The sequence below is a fragment of the Schistocerca cancellata genome, chromosome 7 (genome assembly GCF_023864275.1).
Source record: "Schistocerca cancellata isolate TAMUIC-IGC-003103 chromosome 7, iqSchCanc2.1, whole genome shotgun sequence".
Classification (NCBI taxonomy): Eukaryota; Metazoa; Arthropoda; class Insecta; order Orthoptera; family Acrididae; genus Schistocerca; species Schistocerca cancellata.
The window spans coordinates 607,552,149-607,565,665 of NC_064632.1; the positions used below are offsets into that span (position 1 = coordinate 607,552,149).

A 13,517-nucleotide genomic window follows, 5' to 3' on the forward strand; every position below is an offset into this window, starting at 1 on the left:
TTCTCTTCCTTTTCCAGTATTACCATAGTCTACCAGCATATTTTTTCTTAGAGTTTCAATTCTTATGCAGTTTGTGTAATTTAGCACCAAAAATATGTCTATTAAATTCCTGTTAATAACACTTTTTTGCTTCCTGTTGATTTTGTGCCTAGCGAACCTTCAAAACTGTTGATGTTACTCTGCAATTAGATGTATTTTCTCTTGATATCAACAACAGCCGCAGAATGATTCACAGATTCCAATTCTGTATTCTTTTAGTGGAGACAAATATCCACTCCAATTTTAATCTCCACTCCAATTTATATTAAACTGATTAACTACTAAAACCAAGGAATAATTATTTATATGAATTTTCAATTATTTACATTCATGCACGTAGAAATAAAATAACAGAACACTTGGTTTGTTAAGCTGACACAAGGATTAATATTAACTAAAAGAGCCATTAATTTTATGGCCACATTATAATAAGAACATAGTTTTCTTGGAGAAGAATAACTAAATAGTTTTTAGAAAAAGTTTGGATGTATATTTGAACGAACAACATTTCTATAACTAATCCAGTGCTTTTCACTTACATTAATGCACAGACAATTACATTAATTTTAATTTTGTTACTGTATACTGCAAACGTAATGCAAACTTAAATTACCTGTGTGTCTGATCTGATGAACTGCAGAGGAAACTTGCAAGATATAAATGAATTCAACATAGTGCGTGGACAACTTCACCTGTGGTTGTCGTAACTGCTGTCTGCTTCACATCTGCTGTGCAGCGAGCTACATTAATTTAAGTATTAACTGTATTTTTCTTCAGGGTGTATACGTGGACAAGGAAGAAAAATTCCCGGATTTCCCGTTTAAAAATACACTTTTTCTGTGTTAAGTGACAGTATACTCTTCCTCGGCACTGTAAAACTCATCAATCCTTTGATTTTTTATGGTTTTACGTACCGACGTAGAATTTTCCGGCACTTTAGAAAACGAAACTCAGGGGGGAAAAACAAGTTTTGAAAGACCTTTGATGTGCAGCAACATGTACGCTGCATATTTTCGTATTACGAAGGTATAAATCTGAATTCCAACATCTGAAATCTACCAAACACCGCATGTCACTTTCCAAAGCATTGAAATCGAGATTGCGACGCGCTTTTGTAAGCCACTCATAGCTCATGTCACTTGATCTCTCCAGCTGATGACAGCATGACACGTGATGCAGTCAGTCAATAGCAAGATCACTCTTCAGTAGCGCGAAAACACAAATAAGGAAAGTTATTGGTTTAAATTAATATACATAGCATTCACATAAGAAGATTAATAAGCTCGAAGAGAAGCTGAGCTTCCACGTATAATGTTGATCTTTTTTGCACAAGTTACACTTTAAGATACATCACACAAATGTGCCAGTAAATTTTAAAACAGCGAAGTAAATGTCTTCTGGGCTCGAAACTCTTCCAAATGGTCGTCCTCAAAGAGTTGATTTTTAAATGAGAGTCAAAACGCTTTCTGATTTAAGAAATTCATCGTACATTCTCGCACATAGTTCATCTTGCGTAACCGGAAATTTACTTTGAATGTAACGCTTTTCAAACCACCAATTGCAACATTTTCCCACGACCTGTTACCAATAGGTTTGTTTCAGCAGTTGCCAGATAGTGCCAGATAACAGGAGTCACCGTGCTTGCGCAGCTACGATGCCGCAGGAAACCCGATGTTCGTACGTGTAAAACATTAAACGAACTTACATTATGATGTAAAAGAAACAAGACATCAGAGGATACTTCAAGAGCATCGGAATTTCGTGAAGCATACTAAAATGCATAATTCGACTTAAAGTGCACATTCGTATGTCCAGATTCGGATGCAAATTTTCTTGGAGTACCAGTACTGTATTATCTCGTGTTTGGCTCTTTATTATGGCATAATGCCATACGTGCACTTGAAATGCAGCAAACAGCTGAAACTAGCCAACAGTGTGAAATTAAACACTTTGTTTAGAATGAATGACTGAATCAGCAGAAAAGATTTATTAAAAGCCAAATCTCCTTAGCAAACCGACAAAAATAACTTCATTGTTCTGCAAGGCGATTAATGCCTGACTGTCAGAAATCTGAAACTAACAACATTTTTCCCTTCCGCAATTATGCGAAAGTATTTTAATTCATTTGCTAGTTCACAGCCTCAAAAATCCATTTTGTTTTCATTTAACATGAGAGCAAGAAACAAGGAGGAAACAACAAAACCACTGAACTTAAACACAAGGCACGTGGAGACGACCCACCTCCCCACCACAACTCAGACTGCTCTGTGCATCAGCCCCGGATCTACGATATTTCCGAACCGGGACAAAACTAGGTAGTGGCACCCAGCCACACTTCTGCAACCAGAAGCAACTGCGCATACCCAAGAGCCTGCCCGCAACTGCTCAAACGAATCTAATTTAAAGAGTTGTCACGGCATGCTCATCGGAGGCGAGTTGTTGTTATGAAACATTGCATAGTCTTTCTAATGCCTTTGACACACTTTGCTGTTGGCCGACACTCGTCTGAGCACTGTGTTTTTTTGTTGTATATGGCGCATTTCCTTTGCAACTTAAGTTTCATTGCAGTTTTCTTTTTTCCTCTCGTTCATGTTTTGTTGCAGCAGAATTATTCTGCAGTAGGGGGATACAGTACTATCCTTTGTTAGAGTATCGGTTCTTACCAGGCAAAATAACAAAAATTTAACTGAAAACTACAACAATGAAAAATTCCTGGAATTCTAAACAATTCCTGGGTTTTTCCCAGATCTCCCAGTTGTCCCGGGTCGTATACACTCTGTTATTACTTGTCACTTCTTCTTCCGTGTGTTTTTGCTTTTAGGAAGCTTTAATTTTCGAGTGGTAGTATGAGTGTTCCATAGATTTCGTGTTTGTTTTGAATACAGTCAGAGAGAGTCCCTTTAGTCAGCTGTAGAGCCGGTAGTGCTAGTGTTTGTTTTGAATACATTCCAGAGACAGGTAGTGCTTATTTTCATTGTTTTGAAAAAGAAGTGTCTAGTAACCACAGTTTAGTCAGCTATCAGCCGCCTTTAGTGAATTAGCAGTGTAGTTAAAAGTTGATTAACTCTCTACAGTAAATTGATTTCTTAGGATGGATAGGATGTGTGACTGCTGTGTACGGACACAGGAGGAGTTGGCCACTGTTCGCAAACAGCTGAACGTGTTGATGGCCGCGGTCAGCCGTATTTAGGCTGCTGCCTCGGAGTGTAGCGGCAGTGGGGAGTCTGGTGCGTCGCATGGTACACTGCAGGTGTTACATGCTTCACCCAGTGTCCCTGCTGTCGAGACATCTTCGCGGGTACTGGGCGCGGTTGGGCCACCCTCTGCCCAAGGGGAGTGGCGGGTTCAGCGGCGTTCGCGGCGCACGAGGCGGAGGGTCAATGTGGAGGCTGGCCGTGTGGCATCGCCCGCTCTGCCTGTGAGTGGACATGTGGCCGCTCCTTCAGCAAGGTCCGAGCAGGCACACGGGGGGAGGGGTTTATTAGTTATTGGGAGCTCCAACGTTAGGCGGGTGATGGAGCCCCTTAGGGAAATAGCAGGAAGGTCGGGGAAGAAGGCCAGTGTTCACTCTGTCTGCTTGCCGGGGGGGTCTCATCCGAGATGTGGAGGAGGCCCTGCCGGCAGCAATAGAGGGCACTGGGTGCACCCGACTGCAAATTGTTGCTCATGTCGGCACCAATGACTCCTGCCGTCTGGGTTCAGAGGTCATCCTCAGTTCATACAGGCGGTTGGCGGAGTTGGTGAAGGCGGAAAGCCTCGCTCGCGGGGTGGAATCAGAGCTAACTATTTGTAGTATCGTACCCAGAACCGATCGCAGTCCTCTGTTTTGGAGCTGAGTGGAAGGATTAAACCGGAGGCTCAGACGATTCTGCGGAGATCTGGGGTGCAAATTTCTCGACCTCTGCTATCGGGTGGAGAAATGTAGGGTCCCCCTGAATAGATCAGGCGTGCACTACACGCCAGAAGCGGCTAAGAGGGTAGCCGAGTACGTGTGAAGTGCACATGTGGGTTTTTTAGGTTAGAGAATTCCCTCCCTAGACCCGACACGACGCCTCCTGAGATGCGGCAAGGTAGGAGTAGGCAAAATGCAACAGGGAATAATAATATTAATGTGCTAATAGTAAACTGCAGTAGTGTCTATAGAAAGGTCTCAGAACTGCTCTCAATAAATGGTCACAACGCCCATATAGTACTAGGGACAGAAAGTTGGCTGAAACCAGACGTAAACAGTAATGAAATCCTGAACTCAGATTGGAATGTATACAGCAGAGAGAGGCTGGACAGTGAGGGGGGGAGGCGTGTTTATAGCGATGAAAAGTGCAATAGTATCGAAGGAAATTGACGGAGATCCGAAATGTGAAATAATTTCGGTGAAGGTCTCGGTTAAAGCAGGCTCAAACATGGTAATTGGATGTCTCTATAGGCCCCCTTGCTCAGTAACTGTTGTGGCAGAGCACCTGAAGGAAAATTTGGAAAATATTTCGAGTAGATTTCCCCACCATGTTATAGTTCTGGGTGGAGATTTTAATTTGCCGGATATAGACTGGGAGACTCAGACGTTTATAACGGGTGGCAGGGACAAAGATTCCAGTGAAATTTTTTAAAGTGCATTATCTGAAAACTACCTTGAGCAGTTAAACAGAGGACCGACTCGTGGCGATAACATATTAGACCTTCCGGTGACAAACAGACCCGAACTATTTGAAACAGTTAATGCAGAACAGGGAATCAGCGATCATAAAGCTGTTACTGCATCGATGACTTCAGCCGTAAATAGAAATATTAAAAAAGGTAGGAAGATTTTTCTGTTTAGCTAAAGTGACAAAAAGCAGATAGTACTTGACGGCTCAACACAAAAGTTTTGTCTCAAGTACAGATAGTGTTGAGGAAAGTTCAGAACCATCGTACAATATGCATTAGATGAGTATGTGGCAAGCAAGATTGTAAGAGATGGAAAAAGAGCCACCGTGGTACAACAACCGAGTTAGAAAACTGCTGCAGAAGCAAAGGGAACTTCACAGCAAACATAAACATAGCCAAAGCCTTGCAGACAAACAAAAATTTCGCGAAGCGAAATGTGTGAGTAGGGCTATGCGAGAGGCGTTTAATGAATTCCAAAGTAAAGTTCTATGTACTGACTTGGCAGAAAATCCTAAGAAATTTTGGTCTATGTCAAAGCGGTAGGTGGATCAAAACAAAATGTCCAGACACTCTGTGACCAAAATGGTACTGAAACAGAGGATGACAGACTAAAGGCCAAAATACTAAATGTCTTTTTCCAAAGCTGTTTCACAGAGGAAGACTGCACTGTAGTTCCTTCTCTAGATTGTCGCACAGATGACAAAATGGTAGATATCGAAATAGACGACAGAGGGATGGAGAACCAATCAAAATTGCTCAAAAGAGGAAAGGCCGCTGGACCTGATGGTATACCAGTTCGATTTTACATAGAGTACGCGAAGGAACTTGCCCCCCCTTCTTGCAGTGGTGTACCATAGGTCTCTAGAAGAGCGTAGCGTTCCAGAGGATTGGAAAAGGGCACAGGTCATCCCTGTGTTCAAGAAGGGACGTCGAACAGATGTGCAGAACTACCGACCTATAGCTCTAACGTCGATCAGTTGTAGAATTTTGGAACATGTATTATGTTCAAGTATAATGACTTTTCTGGAGACTGGAAATCTACTCTGTAGGAATTAGCATGGGTTTCGAAAAAGATGATCGTGTGAAACCCAGCTCGCGCTATTCGTCCACGAGACTCAGAGGGCCATAGACACGGGTTCACAGGTAGATGCCGTGTTTCTCGACTTCCGCAAGGCGTTCGATACAGTTCCCCACAGTCGTTTAATGAACAAAGTAAGAGCATATGGACTATCAGACCAATTGTGTGATTGGATTGAAGAGTTCCTAGATAACAAAACGCAGCATGTCATTCTCAATGGAGGGAAGTCTTCCGAAGTAAGAGTGATTTCAGGTGTGCTGCAGGGGAGTGTCGTAGGACCGTTGCTATTCACAATATACATAAATGACCTTGTGGATGACATCGGAAGTTCACTGAGGCTTTTTGCGGATGATGCTGTGGTATATTGAGAGGTTGTAACAATGGAAAATTGTACTGAAATGCAAGAGGATCTGCAGCGAATTGACGCATGGTGCAAGGAATGGCAATTGAATCTCAATGTAGACAAGTGTAATGTGCTGCGAATACCTAGGAAGAAAGATCCCTTATCATTTACCTACAATATAGCAGGTCGGCCACTGGAAGCAGTTAATTCCATAAATTATCTGGGAGTACGCATTAGGAGTGATTTAAAATGGAATGATCATATAAAGTTGATCGTCGGTAAAGCAGATGCCAGACTGAGATTCATTGGAAGAATCCTAATGAAATGCAATCTGAAAACAAAGGAAGTGGGTTACAGTACGCTTGTTCGCCCACTGCTTGAATGCTGCTCAGCAATGTGGGATCCGTACCAGATAGGGTTGATAGAAGAGATAGAGAAGATCCAACGGAGAGCAGCGCGCTTTGTTACAGGATCATTTAGTAATCGCGAAAGTGTTACGGAGGTGATAGATAAACTCCAGTGGAAGACTCTGCAGGAGAGACGTTCAGTAGCTCGGTATGGGCTTTTGTTGAAGTTTCAAGAACATACCTTCATCGAGGAGTCAAGCAGTATACTGCTCCGTCCTACGTATATCTCGTCAAGAGAACATGAGGATAAAATCAGAGAGATTAGAGCCCACACAGAGGAATACCGACAATCTTTCTTTCCATGAACAATACGAGACTAGAATAGAAGGGAGAACCGATAGAGGTATTCGAGGTACCCTCCGCCACACACCGTCGAGGTGGCTTGCGGAGTATGGATGTAGATGTGGTGCTGATGCACAGTGATTTACCATAATTATATAAATTACATTTACTCAACATTGTGGTGAGACATGGCTTCCCTTCTGCCCCTAAAATCAATTACGGCATGAGAGCTGGATTTCATGTGCAGTAATATATGATTTAAATGGAGTCCGCCGAATATAAAGTGCTGAGCGACCACAATTTTCAATGCATGCTCTCTGAATTAACTGCTGTACATGCCTTAATTTAAAATCATTATACTAACTATGAGCACTAAGGGCCAGCTACAATGTGAAGCTATAAGATGTGAATGAATCAAATGTTTTCAACCAAACTGTTTATTTATGATTGCATGATTAGAGTGTGAATTGTCATTTTCAGTATTTTTGCACAAGTAGATTTAGTTTTGCCTGGTTTGTAAAAAAATATTTTAACAGTTGCACAGGAAAAAATCATGGCATTTCTAGTACTTCTCCTCTCCCTTTCCCTCCCTCCCTAGGCAGCCTGTCTCTTCCCGACCTCTGCATTCAGCGCCACTTGGCAAGGCTCTGCTGCTCATGCCCCCTGAACACGCAACACAGAGAGCACACGGAGCCCAAGAAACAGCTGTGATTGGCCGACATCAGGCCTCTACCACCCGACCCACTGAAACGTCAATCAGAAAGTAATTTTAATGAGAGTACTATATATTTCACAGTCTTATATATGTTATGCAGTCTTAGAATGAGTGCATACATACCGAACATTCAACTTCAAAAATAGTTTGTACAACACAGAAATACAATATTCCACTTATGCCTTGAATTAAAATATTGAAATGCAGTATGAGTGATTCTGAACTTTTGGAAGTTATATCATGCATACAAAGACTATGGAGCAACTTTTTGTATGCAAACCTCACTTCCACCACCACACTCCATCAACTCCTGTTATTGCCAGTAAAATTCCTGATGTACACACTTAAAAAGATAAAGCAACACCTCTGTTGGCAAGAGATCAACAGGGATTCATTACGATTGATACAAATAAACAAGCAAAGTTTTTGAGAATTGTACCAGTGCACTGTTAACCCAGTATGTGATAATACTGCATCATAAGCTTTGCTTAGTGTTGTCATTTAATCTTAGTTTTTTTTTCTGTGATAATATTTTTTTTAGTAATGTCTTCTGCTTTTTCTCCTATCTTACTGCTTCAGCCACCACCACCACCACCACCACCACCACCACCACCGTTTGACAGTTATTTCCCAAATGGTCATAGTATATGAGACCATGTTACACTGCTTCCCCTCTGGCGCATATTCCTTGTTTCATACTGCAAATCATGTTCACACTCATTGCACCTGCTCTGTCTATAATCACTAACCCTTATTGGTTTATAAAAATGTGGTTAAAGAAAAGTGAGAAATGTTTGTAATTGGAACTACAGTATAACCCCACTTTTACACTCCCGAAATTAAAGTTTTCCCAACGTTTACAACATTTTTTATCTCTGCTGTCAAATTTCCTATGTCCACAATGTTATTTCACACCCAATTTTGCGACAACATATTTATAATTTTCCTGTGATTTACCGTTATGAAGTAATGTCCGTGGAAAAAAACGGACATAAAATGACGCTGGCCGTCAAGTAGTGTTTACAAACATTATGTGGTTAAGTTTCTTGACACCAAGGTGCTCTACTTAGCGGATTTAAACTGGTAAATGTGTAAAAGTTGGAACAATTCATGCTGTATCTTCTGCCGCTGCCAAACTCTACTCTGCATGGTGGCTGATAGGAGTAACTAAGTTCATACGAATAAAGGTATCATGACTAATCACAACCATTTGCAAGGTGTCTCTATGAAGCATATGCAGTTTTATGATTGCTGCAATCATTGACACACCTCTGTTGAACAGTGTTTAGTGTGTTTCGTCTTTCGGCCGCTTGTAGTGCTAGTTGCCACCTTCATTCAGTTTGCGTTGCCCAAATATTTTTGGTTTAAACAAAGTGCAAATTACATATATTCTCATGCTGAACAAAACATGTTTCAAGGATTTATTCTTGTCGTTAAGTGCAACACACACACACACACACACACACACACACACACACACACAAAATGTAAATTGTGGTTTGCATGTGTTTAGTTTTCTATGTAACTGAGGAAGTACAGTACTGGATAACCTCAAAAAGATGACTACAGTTCAAGAGACGCAGAATAACACATGTGCAACACCACATAAAATACTTATGTAAATATTTGCACTTTATATCGAGAAAAAATTCTCCAAATGCACTGTGCTAAGCATAAAAAAGTATGTAACTGACACAGTGATTCATTATTTAAATAATCAATGGCACCTGCAGACATTACAAAAACATCGATAATGGCGTATGAAATTGAGTGCAATGTTTCTGCTTCCCAATCATCAGTTCCCATTATATCAGTGGTTTTTAGTAGATAATAAACCATTATTAGATAATAAACAAGTCCCTGAAATGGGTATTTTGATGCCTATTCTGTGCATACTGTATACATAAAGTGCAAAATTGCAAGGGTGTATCCTATACATAACTTTTACAGCTTAAAACATTATTTCCCGCATTTTACACGAGTTTTTTTGAAGTCCCTTGAAAAGTGTAAAAGTGGGGTTTCACTATATTTTGATTCAGGATCAGTGAGACAAAATGTCAGGAAACACAAGACTATTATTTGACAAATCCAGCTGGAGCCATGGCAACAGTCTCCGTGAACTGGCTCAGTGCAGTTTTGTCCCAGTTCAACATAGGGGGTACTGTACCACAGGGTAATTACTACATAATGCAAGCATGGGAAGTGGCTGTGAATAGTATTTTTGCCGATAAATACAACAACTTGTTATTAATGTCACTCGCTATGCCACTCAGGTTACTAACAGTACGTACATGAAAAAGACTGACAATTTCACGATAAAAAGACTGAGCATGCCAGAAAAATATAATACGTCTAATTTGATGATGTTTAAATTTGGAGAGGAAGGATCAGTGCTGAGGAGAGAGGGATCTGAGCGTGTGCCACAAATATAATCATTCCCAGTTCTCTCAACACACACACTGTCGATATGCATAAATGCACTAACAGGCAGCAATTTCTACCAACCTTATAACAGACATAAGAAGATTCTAGTTTTGTAAAAACTTCATAGTTTCGCATCGAAGAGCAGAACTTCAGGAACAGCAAACAAATTATTTGCAGGGTAATTATATCTAGGGTATTTGGTTTGGAAAAGTGTCAGATAGTATGAATCACAGATAATATTTGTGAAGAGGAATTCAAATGGGTGGAAGTTTATATTGATTCTCTCTCTCTCTCTCACACACACACACACACACACACACACACACACACGACAATATGAATAACTGCCAACAAACTGAGAGAAAGCAAGTATTATTGTGGAATAAAAGTGTTGGTTAATATTTAATTGTTGCTACACATTTTAGAGGTGATACTGCTGCACTGTGAGAAGACAACCAGCTGCCACTGCAGCCATATATTCTCTTTCACTCTGAACCCCCCCCCCCCCCCCGCAAGCCCAAACATAGTGAGACTAACTGCTTTGATCATGACCACCTGAAGTATGATTCAGATAACTTCTGACTGTTGGCAGTTTTGTACAGAGCAAGCTGAGGGGAACGGTCCTGCCAGCATGAACCTCAGGCTGCACACTGACTTTCACTGCCCAGCCATTAACGAGCTGTCAGTAAAGCAATGTTAAGTAAATAACAAACAACAATACCGAGCATGAATCAATATCCACTTTCTTCCACTGGTTTGGTGGAGTTTCTCTAACACAACACAGCGGTATGGCACACTGTCCATTACTACTGTTAAATTTGGGAGAATATTTTTACAGCAGCAAATTGGAAACCAATGCCATGAAAACTGCAGCACTTCTTTTCTCACCACAATCGCCTCACTTTCTGGGAAAAGACAACCATAGACAGTACGGAATGAGGCCTCGAGCTGAGCCAGTACAAAGGACCATTACCCTGTCACCCTTTCCTCTCCAATTAGTGCCTTGTTTCTCCTTAGCTATCTTGGTTATTCTCTGGTACTACTACTTCTATTGTCCACAATATTTTGAGGAGAAAATGATGCTTCATCACTCTTGTCTTCTTTATCTCCTTTCTCCTTCTGATACACAGCACCGTAGACCTGTGAATATTAAGTGCACTCAAAGCTCAGTCACCTCACACAAAACATCTAAAATTGGCTTCCTGCTCTTGCACTACAGTTGTCTGAATTCCCTTTCTGACTTAGGAGCTGGCTAATGTGTTCTCAGATGACCTCTACCCCAGCAATCATCATCTTGAGATGTTGTATACTGCTACTAGAATGACATTAATATGACAACACTAGTTCCCAGGAACATCCGACACAAACAGAACACTCCGATGATTGGGGTGGGGGTAATATATCCAGGGTGGTCCATTAATAGTGACCGGGCCAAATATCTCACGAAATAAGCATCAAACGAAAAAACTACAAAGAACGAAACTCGTCTAACTTGAAGGGGGAAACCATATGGCGCTATGGTTGGCCTGCTAGATGGTGATGCCATAGGTCAAACAGATATTAACAGCGATTTTTAAAATTTTTTTAAAATTTTTCATTTATAGGTAGAAACCCCCATTTTTTATTACATATTTGTGTAGTACTTAAAGAAATATGAATGTTTTAGTTGGACAACTTTTTTCGCTTTGTGATAAATGGTGCTGTAATAGTCACAAACATATAAGTAGGTGGTATCACGTAACATTCCGCCAGGGCGGACAGTATTTGCTTTGTGATAACATTACCCGCGTAAAAATGAACTGTTTACCAACTGCAGAAAAGGTCGATATTGTGTTGATGTATGGCTGTTGTTGTGGTCTTCAGTCCTAAGACTGGTTTGATGCAGCTCTCCATGCTGCTTTATCCTGTGCAACCTTCTTCATCTCCCAGTACCTACTGCAACCTACATCCTTCTGAATCTGCTTAGTGTATTCATCTCTTGGTATCCCTCTACGATTTTTACCCCCCACGCTGCCCACCAATACTAAATTGGTGATCCCTTGATGCCTCAGAACATGTCCTACCAACCAATCCCTTCTTTTAGTCAAGTTGTGCCACAAACAGCTCTTCTCCCAAATTCTGTTCAATACCTTTTCATTAGTTACGTGATCTACCCATCTAATCTTCAGCATTCTTCTGTAGCACCACATTTCGAAAGCTTCTATTCTCTTCTTGCCCATGTTTCACTTCCGTACAAGGCTACACTCCTTACAAATACTTTCAGAAACGACTTCCTGACACTTAAATCTACACTCTTCGACCATCATCAGTTTTTTGCTCCCAAATAGCAAAACTCCTTTCCTACTTTAAGTGTCCCATTTCCCAATCTAATTCCCTCAGCATCATACGAATTAATTCGACTACATTTCATTATCCTCATTTTGCTTTTGTTGATGTTCGTCTTCTACCCTCCTTTCGCGATGCTGTCCATTCCATTCAACTGCTCTTCCAAGTCCTTTGTTGTCTCTGACAGAATTACAATGTCATCGGTGAACCTCAAAGTTTTTATTTCTCCTCCATTGATTTTAATTCCCATCCCAAATTTTTCTTTTGTCTCCTTTACTGCTTGCTCAACATACAGATTGAATAACATTGGGGAGAGGCTACAACCTTGTCTCACTCCCTTCCCAACCACTGCTTTCCTTTCATGTCCCTCAACTCTTATAATTGCGATCTGGTTTCTGTACAAATTGTAAATAGCCTTTCGCTCCCTGTATTTTACCCCAGCCACCTTCAGAATTTGAAAGAGAGTATTCCAGTCAACACTGTCAAAAGCTTTCTCTAAGTCTACAAATGCTAGAAATGTAGGTTTGCCTTTCCTTAATCTATTTTCTAAGTTAAGTTGTAGAGGTAGTATTGCCTCACGTGTTCAAACATTTCTACAGAATCGAAACTGATCTTCCCTGAGGTCGGCTTCTGCAAGTTTTTCCATTCGTCTGTAAAGAATTCGTGTTAGTATTATGCAGCCGTAACTTATTAAAACGATAGTTCGGTAATTTTCACATCTGTCAACACCTGCTTTCTTTGGGATTGGAATTATTATATTCTTCTTGAAGTCTGAGGGTATTTCACCTTTCTCATACATCTTGCTCACCAGATGGTAGAGTTTTGTCAGGACTGGCTCTCCCAAGGCCGTCAGTAGTTCTAATGGAATGTTGTCTACTCCCGGGGCCTTGTTTCAACTCAGGTCTTGCAGTGCTCTGTCAAACTCTTCACGCAGTATCATATCTCTCATTTCATCTTCGTGTGCATCCTCTTCAATTTCCATAATATTGTCCTCAAGTACATCGCCCTTGTATAGACCCTCTATATACTCCTTCCACCTTTCTGCTTTCCCTTCTTTGCTTAGAATTGGGTTTCCATCTGAGCTCTTGATATTCATACAAGTGGTTCTCTTTTCTCCAAAGGTCTCTCTAATTTTCCTGTAGGCAGTATTTATCTTACCCCTAGTGAGGTAAGCCTCTACATCCTTACATTTGTCCTCTGCTTAGCCATTTTGCACTTTCTGTCGACTCATTTTTGAGGCGTTTGTATTCCTTTTTGCCTGCT

The 13,517-nt window shown here is 40.9% G+C and overlaps 1 protein-coding gene across 1 annotated transcript in view; it reads right to left on the minus strand.

Annotated features, from left to right (window-relative positions):
* Positions 1–13,517, minus strand: part of LOC126092089 (DNA mismatch repair protein Msh6) — a 325,870-nt gene that overhangs the window by 62,316 nt on the left and 250,037 nt on the right. The window lies entirely within an intron of this gene.